A 12,056-nucleotide genomic window follows, 5' to 3' on the forward strand; every position below is an offset into this window, starting at 1 on the left:
AGAGTCCTAGTCTGAAATCTGGGCCCTGATCCACAAAGGCACTTAGGCTCCACTGTGATCCATAAAACTCCCACTGTAGGTGCCTAAACATGTTCAGAACCTAATCTTTCACCCTGAAAGCCAGCCATGCAGGAGACTGACCTTCCAGCATTCAGTTTAGAGGGCCAGCACTGGTACTCCTCTCAGTCACAAGGAGAAAGGGAAGATGATGGGAGGGTTTGCTCCCATCAACCTCCCACTGTGAAGATGGTGCCAAGCTCAGCGTAAGGTACATCAACTCCAACTGCATTATTTATGTCACTGAAATTGCATACCTTAATCCGACCTTCTGGGTCTAATATAGCCCTGGCCTATGTCTCTTTGTGGATCCTGGCCCTGTGTTTTCTGACTCGTGAGCCGGATAAATAATGTGTGCCAGGGGAGGGGCTTCTAAGCTTGCAGTCTGGATATAGCCCCTTCCCCCTACTTACGTTTAGTTTGAGCCGGCCCACGGCAAGTCTCTGTGCTATGGGCCAGAAGTCCCAAGCAACAGCGTACTTCATGGGGCTGGCACATGACCACCAGCTCAGTCTACTGCATGGGGAAACCTGGAGCCTTGACACCTGTCCTGCAGGGCTGGAACACAAGTGGAGCCCCAGGACCCCGAGCTGAATGTGAATGAAGTAAGTGAGGTACGTGGGGGTGTTTGTTTTGTTTTGTTTTGTTTTTAAGTTCTCACTTGGGAACCAGGTCAGTGAGATATTGGGATTTGTTTTGCTTCTTGCTTGCATGTGGCCCACCCCAAGTGATTTTTCTGTGGGTCAATGGCCCCTGACTGAAAAAAGGTTCTCCACCCTGATTATGCTGTGAGTCACTTTGCCACAGGTGAAGGGAAATGCCTGTTTCCCCTTCCAGCACTTTGCTTAAGCAAATATATGCACACAATTTAAACAGTTTCCCTTATCTAGCTTTTGTAGGAAATTAGTGGGCTAGGTTTCCCACTACAAGAAGAAGGTAACACCAAGGGTAACGTAGATAAGAATGCTGTTGTTAGTTTCATACATTCACAACCCTCTGGAAAAAGAAATGACAACATGCTAACATCCTCCTTCTAGTCAATTGCTTGAAAATTTTTCAACATTGATTTTCTGTACAAATCAGGGCACACACACACCTCCCTCTCTTTCTTTCTCTCTGTTCAGGGTTCAGTCTGTCTTTGAGGCACATCGTGTAATAGTTTACAGATACAACCATCAGTGACATAGAAAACTACTCCATTATAGCTCTGTTGCCAATTATAATAACAAATAATTAAATAAATGGGATTGCAGTTCACTGACTAGAAACTGGACTGGGTACTTTGCCTGATTTGAAAAGAAGAGTTGGGAATAGAGGCTACAATATATACTGTTTCTGTACTTTCTGTCCTCCAGAGCAGACAGTGAACGGGTTAGAACAAGGTAAGATTGAGGATGCACATTTAAAATATAACCATAGCAACAACAACAAGAAAAAAGAAAAAAAAACAAACAAATTATGTCTATGCAAATTCCTCAGTGAGCTGTTAGAGATGAGAACACTTGTTAGCAATGAAATCTAATGGACTACAGATGCGAAGCGTATTGTAACTCAAGTGACACCTGCCTTATTTAATGGCCCGAGAGCATGCTTGAAAGAAAAACCCTTCATGTGGTGATTTATTCCTATGTTTATTAATGTTATTCTCAGCTTCCTAGCACAACAGACAATGCCAGGTTATATATAATTGGGGAAGGAATAATCTGATTGGCTGGTGAGGTTTCAGAACTAAATAACCCTGATAACTATATTGTAGCTGCAATATCTAGATATTTCCCAGATTCCAATATAATTGTTCTATAGGAGTAATGTAATCCAGTCATGGCTAGGGTGATCAAACATTATAATAATCTGCTGGGCTATCTGAAATGAACTGGTTCAGCCCAGTTGCAGTGAGCAGATGTCCACATAAAATAGACCCATCATCACTGTTAGCACCTATAACTGGGACTCTTGCTAATAGAAGTCAAGGTGGAGGGATAGTATATATATTGGAAGGACAGTATATAGTTATAGTTGTATTCCCGCTTTTTGAGCTGTTATCTACCCTACAGACAGAGAGCACTTTGTTATGAATTTAAAGTTAAATAAAGACAAGTGTACCAGATTGTGTGATGCTGTCACATCAGGCTATGGTGCTACACTACACTTTGTTTAACTCTTAGAATCCTGGCATTTCCCAGACTACCAGCCCGAAAAATGCATGGGATGAATGGGTCCACATATGATTAACATCTCTATCATTTCTCTGCTCTGATTTTTTTTAAAAAGGTATTTGTATTCTTAGTTCTAGCAGCAGCCTCCCTGAAAGTCATGGCATGATGTCAAAATAGGATACAGTGGTCTAGCTACCAAGCAGAGACATCAGTTTCAGATCACTCTAAACATGGAGAAAGGTACTTTACTGACTGCTTTGTACATTGACCAACCTTATGTCTAACTGCCCCACTGCGTACTTATAGTGATGAACTATTCCTTGGACTTGTAGTACTTTCTGCTAGTTTCAGCATCTGAAGTACCTCATCTCACATGACACTTCAAGAAGTGAAGCAATAATTTCGCTTGGGAGACACTTTAAGCAATCAGGTTTTAACATGGCAGGATAGCGAGTAAAGGATTAAGGATGTAGCCTTCCTAAATAGACATAGTTGCTGTTTTCTCATGTTTAGCCCAAACACAGTATCCAAAGGTTGAGTTTATTATTTCTATGGTGTCATGGCTGTGCACACACTTGGCAAAGACTAATGAACCTTGTCCTGACAAGCTTACAATACAAACCCAGTCTTGCTGTCAGATCTGGTTGGCCTTCTCTGGGGTTCTGCAAGGGTGCAGTCAGGCCTGACAACGGGGGCGGGGAGAGGGAGGCAATTGCCCTGGGGCCCAGCAATTGAAAGGGCCCTGTGGCAGCTGAAGCCCTGGGCCTTTTAAATCACCGCTGGAGCACTGCGTGGAGCACAACAAATGGCTCTTAGAGCTACCTGAGGAGACAAGGGGTGCTATGCCGCAAGCTCCGGACAGCGCCAAGAGTTGGGGTGAGGGTACAAGGGCTGGCTGTCCCAGCTCTTCCCCTCCCACCCAAACCCCCACCCCTTCTGCATCCTTCCAGATGTGGCCCTCCTCACATCTTGCCTGGGGACGCACACAGGCTATTGGCTCCCTTGGATGCAGTGGTTTACCTGTGAGAGTCCGATTTCAAGACTGGGGTCTGAGGGACATCTAATAAGGGATAGCCTGAGAATATTGTTCTCATTTGCAGCAGACAACTTCTGCAACTTAACACATACAGCAATCTTGTTAAACTTTCAACACAGATACAAATTTTTTTTTGGGGGGGGGGGAATGTAGATTATACCGCTGTTCTGTTTTTCGTACACAAAGAGCCAAACATACTTCGCTAAAAATGCCTCATTTTAAACTAAAGAAATTTAAGACAGACAATATATAAAACCTCCACAGGGAGAAAGCCCAGTGTGTCTCATTCCATGAATTCCTTGTGTTCAAATCCCTCATTGCCATGTCCCATGCCAAATAGACAGATTTTTACACTGAAAATTTAGTTAACAAAAAACATATTTAATAAGTTGAACAAGTCAGACATGTCCAGTATAGGTACATCATACAGTGATGAAATTACTAAAAATAAAATCAAGATGGCATAATCGTATTTTCCATAGTTCATCATGCTTCCCATGACCAGCTGAGGATTTTTATGACTGTGTGTGTCCCACAGGGGCTGGGATGTGGGAAGTGTTTGCATTACTGTCAGAGTCCTAAGAATCCCTTATTATTTCCAAATTATGCTTTGCTCCCTGAGAACCCATGAGTTCTGGCCAACATTATGTCTCGCTGAGGAGGTGTAGACGCTTTTCTGAACCTACTTGATTGGTCTTGGGCTTTGCTAATGAAAACATTCCTAGCATCACAATACTCTTGGCCAAACTCTTTACTACCCTTCTCTTCATGTAATTGGCTGTGTCTGTACCCACTGAGTAGAAAAGGCAAAACAGTTTTGGTTTGGTTCAATTTTCTGGCGACTCTACACCCAATTTACATAGGTGTGTTGGACTATGCAAGATGTGAGGGACTGGACAATAAAGCCCAACATGTCCACAAAACTCTCAACCCCTGAGAGCTGAGGAGGGAAATGTGACCAGAGTGCTATTGTGGAACATTATCCACCAGGCCAGCTTTGCTGAACACAAGGCAATGTTGTTGTTCTCAATCAAATACTTACATTATTAAGATCAGGTAAGGAACAAAACAAATCAGAGCTACTGTTAAGCTGCAATCTGCAGCCAATAGACTGAGAGTAAGTCTGAATTCCAAAGTAGAAAAGAAGTTTGGAACCTCAGCAGCTACATCCAAGTTTATGCAGGCAATGAAGCCTCTCAGTATAAACCTACGACTGTATGTTGATGTTACACTTATGTTTCAAGGTGATGAATTTATACACATCCAAGCAGAAGGCTTCTGAATTTTTATGTAATCTAGATATGCAAGAAATCACTCAGAGCCTCTAGTTAATTTTCTGGTCATGCATGATTGTTGGCTACAGTATATCCTTCAGTGCTTGGTCCAGTCATGTTTTACGTGACGTATGGCATGGAATAAAGCATTTGGACTGAATGAGGTCATCCACAGCAGCTGATTACATCCAATGGTCCTGAATTCCATTCCCTGGAACCCAAATGTTATATTCTCTGCATTTTCCTTGTCACTACAGCACCTCACTAACCTAGGACCCAGCTTTTCACTTGGACACAACAAATATAAAAGTCCTGGCTGATTCCTCCATAAAACTAGCCATTTAATTCCTTTTCATTGGTTATTATGCCAGAATGGTTTCATAGATCAAGTGCCTGATTTTTACCAGCATGGCCTGAGTCTCTTCCAACAACCCACCCACTCTGAGGGTCATGAGCATTTTAAATATGAGCAACGTGTTCAATAGTTTGTAGAAAACAATTCGTTCCCATTTCTCTTTTCCATTTTGAGCAAAAATTTACTGGATCTCATTACCAAGACTACATTGTTAGCAAATAGTACATTGATTTGGACATTAAGAAGAGTTAAAAATAAGTGGTAAATGCCAAAATAAAGACCATTTTAGGTGTAACATTACACCTTACTTTTTTATTCCCTCTGTTCTCTCACAAAATTCAGTCACTTGTTTGCAGACAAGCTTAGAGTCATGAGGGAGAATTAGAAAGGATTTACTGTAACTTTGAGGATCTGTTACAGTAAAGCATCTGCAGAGAGGGGAGGTAGAGAGATTTCTGTGTTGGTTTAAGATTGTGTAATTGGAACTGCTCATATATGTCGGACAATTTCTATTCTCCAAGGACTAAGTATGTTGTCCGGAACCAAACACATCATGGAAATGATAGTCTTTGCCATGTGGTTTCTCAGCCACAGTTATAATAATTAAATCTGAAGACTCATGAGCATGGTAAAAGCAGTCATCATGGGTTTGCAAAAGAAAGCACAATGTTTACATTTTTTAGCATCTTACATTGGTAGATAAGGATTTAGTCTGATTACATTTGCTGGTACTAAACTCCCCAACACCTGGGTTTTGCAGGGGTACTCCTGATATAATGAGGAGTGACATACAGCACAAAGCACCAGCTCTAGCTAATCTGCACTGTCATCACCACTGTCAAAGGGAAACACTACAGGCGATACTTTAAAACTTGAACTATGGTTAAGAGGGATTCAGATGTTGTTTGTTACTATTTTGACACCTCTCCTTTAACAAAAAGACTGTTGCTGGATCAGAAATGTTCCATTGCAGATTTAAAACAATTCCCACTAGTTAGTATTTGGAGCTCACATTAAAAGAGCATGAAAAAAAAATCCTGTGTATGTTTTAAAATTAGTCATACAGGATTCATCTCTATCTATTACTGTGTGTGTGTGTGTATATATATAAACTGTCATGGCTGATAAATCTAGCCTCTGACCTACCTTTTCTTTGTAGCTCCTTTGCAAAGATCATGTAATTCTTGCTATGCAGTTTTCCCAAAATATGCTATTTTTTTTTTGTCTGAAAAGCAAAAGTGCTAAAGGCAGTGGTTCAGCTCTTGAAGAGACTTTACATAACAAAACAAGTGTGTGAGCAGGCAGTTTTTTTCCGTAAGGAACCAGATTTCAATGTCAAGCTTCCAAGGGTTATTATAAACAACTGTGGGAAAATATGAAAAAATGCATTCAGTGTCCTTTTACTGTTTGGACAATGAGAAATATAACAAAAAGAAAATCCCTCATCTCTTATCCAGAACATTACTCTACAGTTTCTGGTGTAATGATCTGGGCTAAAGCTCTACTTGTATTAGAAAACCATTTTCTTTACAGTAGCTAGTTACAAAGGACAGCATACAATTCAACTCAGGTCACTGTTGTACAGCTAATAATTTAGGCCCTGATCCTGCAAAATTTTATAAATGCATTTTACTTTTCACAGTGAGCATAATCGCACTGAATCTAATGGAACTCCTCACAGTACACAAAATGTGTGTCTAAATTAGTAGCCCCAAACTGTGGGGCATGCCTCCCTAGAGGGTGTGGAGGAGTGTTCAGGTGGCAGTGGTGCCATAGTCAGCCATGAGGGGGGGAAGCTAAGCTCTTCAGCCCCACTCTGCTCCCAGCTCAGCTTCACCTCTATCCTGCCCCCAGCAGAGGCCCTGACTTCAGCCCTCATCCCTGCTCCTAGCCATGGTGCCACTCTTGGGTGCAGCTTTGCTTCTGGCTACATCTCTGGTCATGGCCCTGCTTCCGGTACCCTATGGGGAGTGTGGGGCATGGACAGATTACATTACAGGGAAGTGCGTGTGACGTAAAAAGCTTAGAGCCCACTGGTCTAAGTTCTTTGCACGAATGGGGCTTTAAACTCAGATTTTACAAGGGTGCCCTTGTAATGTGCCCTTTACAGAGAATGTGCCCTTTCTCCTGCATGTCACCCTGTTTCCTTCATTGTCATTCCATCCGCTAACAAGAGTCTGCCAATGCAAAATGAGTTGCAGGATTGTGACCACAATTTGTTGCAATTAAAGATGAAAAACTGAAAATTCTTTGATCACTTGTTCCTTATGAATCTAACAGTCAGAGCATTTGGCTATAGTTTTGACATTCATGAGCACGTTGAAGCTTTTGCCATAACAAATATAATTACTGTTCAAAAGACAAAACAACTAAATATTTGTCAGCAAACCATCTATGGGCTCTCGACAAATTACAGCACCCTCCCAAGCTTTTCTGTATAAGTGGCTGTGGAGGGGAATCTTGATTCAGAGGGCTGGACTTCCAATGAAGGGCATGCTCCCTCTTGCCTCCCCTCGAAAAACTCCCTGATGGTTCCTGCACTCAGAACTGGCAAGCGTGGGCTTTTCTCTACTTAGAAAGAGACTATTAGCCTAACCCACTCTGTGCCAACCCCTGAAACAGGGCAGTGTGCTTTCCCACATGCTGATGCTTGACAATAATGGGAGGGCCTATCAAGAGCACTTCTCCAGGTGAGTGGGAAAGAGGGGGAAGAGACACCCATAAGATAATGTAGTTAATGATCCAGAGACTGACTGCCCTTGTCTCTCTTCTTGATTCTGAAAGCCAGTCTTATTCCTGCAGCCTATGTTGCTCCTGTGAGGAGCAAGAGACAGACCAGAAGATTTCAAAAGGTAAAGAACACATTCACATTAGCTGTGCATGCATCCTCCTTAGCAGACAGACCTATAGCCTCTAAAGGTTCATCCATTTCTGAGCCAGCATCCATATAACTTCTGTAGCTGAAGTCTGGGGAGATTTTCCAATGGACAATTATCCAGATTAAATGATTCACAAGAAGAGTTCTATTGGCTGACTGCAGTTTGAGGTTAAAGTCCCCTTTAGGATCTGTGATGAGTCTGAACCACAAACCACATCCTCATAATGCGGCTTCTAACCAACTCCCATTTTAACAGTGAAAATATTTGCCTTTTTAGAGAGACTGTTTTGTTTTTAATAGAAAAAAAATCCTTGTGTAAAACTTGGGGTAATAGTCCAGATTAGCATTTTCTGGTGCTCCATCTCATCTTTCCAATACCTCCAAGATGGTTTTGCTTAAAAAAAACACAACAACTAGGATCCAGATTTTGCTCTACAATACATGCAACTAAACTTAATTTAAATAACAAATCACAAGTATATGTAAAAGCAGAATTTGGTTTATGGTCTATTTCTTTAAGAAATTTATCTGCTGCTTATTCTCTGCTGAAGCCCCCCCTCTCTCTGACTGGGATATAGTAGTTAATATCTGTGAAAGTAACTATACTTTCATTGACAGAACAACTTTTCTGCACACTGCAATGATCTGGACACGATAACTGCTCCGCCTTTTCTGCCGCTAATTTTTTCCATCAGCCGAAAGTCAAAACTCCCATCGAGTTCCATAGGAAATTCATGGCAGTAGAGCAGAATGCAGCTCTTGTGATTCTATGAATATGCATCATAAGCAAATGAACTCTTAAGTAACAAAGTTCCCATTTTCATGCAAATGTTCCCAGTGTAAACAAGGGAAGAAAAACAAAGATAGGTACAGAATCCTATTTAATTAAATAGAATGGTTTTTTGAAGTTTATCAGGAGGCTTGGGCAGTTCTTATTCACCTTTGTTTATAACGTCCTTAGAATTCAAAGGGCTTCTTAAAATTATAGAAAGATCAGGTCTCCCTGGTAACAAAGGGAAAGGAGTGAGGGCTAGGACAGGAGACCCCTGAAGATACTGACACTGATACTGACACCCAAAAGACACTTGAGTGGTGAGAAATCTGAGGCAGAGGGGGCTATACATGTTTCTTGTGTCTAAAGAGCCATTGATTTAGAAATCCACACACAAAATCTCTCTTATCTGCTTTTACTATTACAGATACTGTCTGGTTAAACTATGAACAAGCATATCTTCAAGGGTGGAGATCTGGTAAGGGTGTGCATAGATTTTTGGCGAGTCTTGGAGGGGTTGACCACTTGCCTTGGGACTTGGGCAGCTGGACTGTGGGGTCCTTCTGTCAAGAGACTCTGCCCAGGGAGTGAGTTTAGACGCCAAAAGACCACCCTGGACAGTTTAAATCACATGGATCCAGCTTGGTGAGAGTCCAACCAGTGGAAGCTCGACAAAGGCCATGCCACCATGACAGAAGAGTTCAATCCAGGTGGACTCATGAACCCATCTTATTTATTTATTCGTTTATATTGAGGAAACTGAAAGGAATCCTTTATTTGTCTGGCATCCACGATGGCATTTTTAGCTAACATTTGTGACAGCACATAGAAAATCTGAGCATGGACTTTGCCATTTGAAATGAATTTGTTTCTGAAATGAGCTCCCACCCTCAAGTCGCCTGTAGTCAAATTTCAGTAAGAAAGCACAGTAGATTACAGACTCAGAAGTGCTGTTGCCTTATTTCTGATCCAGAGAAATACAAGGCTGAGTCTGCAAGTGTTAAAATGCTTTCTGTGATTCCTTGTGCCTCCCTTTAACCTGTTTTAAAGTGAAAAGTTTGGTGCCCAGAAGCAGACAAGTTTCAGTGGTACATTAACTTCAGTTGTTATGAGAACTATGTTTTTCCTGTTTGGATGAATATTTGTTACAGTAGAACCCAAAATGAGTTAGACACTGTACAAGGTGGCACAATCCCTGTTACACCACCAAGCTCATTGCTGACCATCCACCAGAGTGCCCACAGTAGCTGTCTTACTGCAGGGAAGCTGCAAAATTAGTCGGAGGCGGGCTTCCCTAATGTAGCCATGCTATCTTGATTTAGAGCCCCAGGAGGCACTGGGGAGGAGTAACTTAGAATGGCCATGGTGAGGGGCTATTTCGAAATAGTGGAGCATCTACACATGCCTTATTTCGAAATAGCTATTTCAGAATAGGCATTATTCCTTGTAGATTTCAGAATAAGCCATCCATTATTTCAAAATAATGGAATGACTGTGTAGGCACTCGCATTGTTATTTCAAAATAATGCTAGTTATCACAAAATAACAGTGCAGTGCAGATGCATCCTTAGACTGGTTTAACTCTTGTTTATAGTAGTTTAGCTTATGTCAGTAAATAATCAAGTTAAGGCAAGCTAATTTAAGTCACGGTTAAACTAGTTTAAAGGCATCTGCATTTAAGCACCTAAGTCATTATCCTGCCAACACCATTTATCCTAATGGCTAACTTTACAGGTGGCAGAAGTCCCAGAAACTTCAATAGGACTACTCACCCATTTATTAGTTATCAATAGTTCACAATCATGCTGGAAGGGTATAACAAGTGAGGTCCCACAAGGATAAGTTTGGGGGCTAGTTCTGTTTAATATCTTAATCAATGAGGGTACGTCTACACTACAGCGCTAGTTCGAACTAACTTAGTTCGAATTAGTTAATTCGAACTAAGCTAATTCGAACTAACGCGTCTAGAACTAAAAACTAGTTCGAATTAGCGTTTTGCTAATTCGAACTAGCAAGTCCACATTGAGTGGACTCTGAACAGGGCTTAAGGATGGCCGGAAGCAGTGCCGGCAGGGCATCAGAGGAGGACGTAGAGCGTGGAGATGCTGTCTCAGGCTAGCCGAGGGCTGCGCTTAAAGGGTCCCGACCCCCACCCCGGACACACAGTTCTCAGGGGTTCCCCGCTTACAAACCAGTCCTGGCTTGGAGTGCCCGAAGTACCCACACTGGGCACATCATAGCACTCGGCCATCAGACCGGCTGCACTTGCCGCAGGCTGCCATCTGGGGAGAGGGGGCAATCGGGGGGCTGCAGGAGAGCTTCCACCCCCAGAAGCCTGCAGAGCCTGCCCAGTCCTCCCCATCGGGGGCTCGTACCCCATTCCTCCCTCACCTCCTTCCACTTACCCTTCCCTAGCCCCCCTTCTTATTGATGTACAAAATAAAGGACACGTGTGTTCAAAAATAGAAACTCTGTTTATTTAACAAAACTCGGGGAAACTGGGAAAAGAAGGTGGGAGAGGGGAAGAGAGAGGTTGGGAGAGGGGAGGGGGAAAACTGGGAGGAGGGAGCTGAAAGGGGGAAGCAAGGGAAAGGAGGGGGTGGGGAAACTGAAGGATCAGGGGTGGGGGTCTCGCCGGGCCGACCGCCTCCCAGTACGGCGAGGGAGGGGGCCTCGGCGTCCCCGGGGGGATGGGGTGGAGGGTGCGGAGGTTGAGGTGGGGGGTGTGGACATTGAGGAAGAGGTTGTGGGGGTTGAGGAGGGAGAGGTGGGAGGGGGAGCAGGAGTGGGAGGAGGGACAGCAGTTGGGGGGACAGCTGGTGCAGGATCAGCACGGGGTACCATGCTCTGCAGCAGGAGCTGCAGGTTGGTGCTCAGCCCTCGGAGCTCAGACAGCAGCTCATGGCGGACCTGCAGGTCTTCCCGCATCCACGACCGTAGTGTGCGGTGCACGGCTTGCAGGGCCCCAAGGTGCTGGTCCCAGTATTCCTGCTCCGTGCTGGCAGTCCAGAGCAGGCCGCGGGTGCGGGAGCATGTCCCGGGCGGGGTGGTGCGCCCTGCACGAGCAGCTGGTGCAGCTGTAGAGAAAGAAGAGAAGGGGTCAGTTCTCCCTGGGGACGCAGAGGATGATGCCCAGCCCCCTCCCCCACCCCGCAACGTGAGGGTGACCATGTCCTGCACCGTCACAGCCGCTGTGCTTGTACAGAGGCCATGGTCAGGATGTCTGGCTCTCCCCGGGACTGGGAGCTGCCCCAAGACCATACCCATGTCCCTGTGCCATGTATAGTGTGGCCGGGGCGGCGGGGGAGAAGGGGAGATGTTCCCTGCCTCTGTGTAGAGGGGACATGTGAAGGGAAATCATCCTGCTGGGTCCTGCCCCGGGGTCGGGAGCATGTCACGTCTCTTTGCACAAGCATGTGCCTATTGGGCAATGGCCCCTGGGTGTCATGCAGCTGGAGCCACCTGCCAAAGGATGGCATGGCACGTGCTCGCACGTGCACAGGTGTCTGCGTGATCCGTGGAAGGCAT

General features: G+C 44.1%; 1 long non-coding RNA gene across 1 annotated transcript in view; it reads left to right on the top strand.

Annotated features, from left to right (window-relative positions):
* LOC142823262 (uncharacterized) overlaps window positions 1-12,056 on the top strand; it is a 121,253-nt gene that overhangs the window by 63,637 nt on the left and 45,560 nt on the right. The window lies entirely within an intron of this gene.

The sequence above is a fragment of the Pelodiscus sinensis genome, chromosome 1 (assembly GCF_049634645.1).
Source record: "Pelodiscus sinensis isolate JC-2024 chromosome 1, ASM4963464v1, whole genome shotgun sequence".
NCBI lineage: Eukaryota > Metazoa > Chordata > Testudines > Trionychidae > Pelodiscus > Pelodiscus sinensis.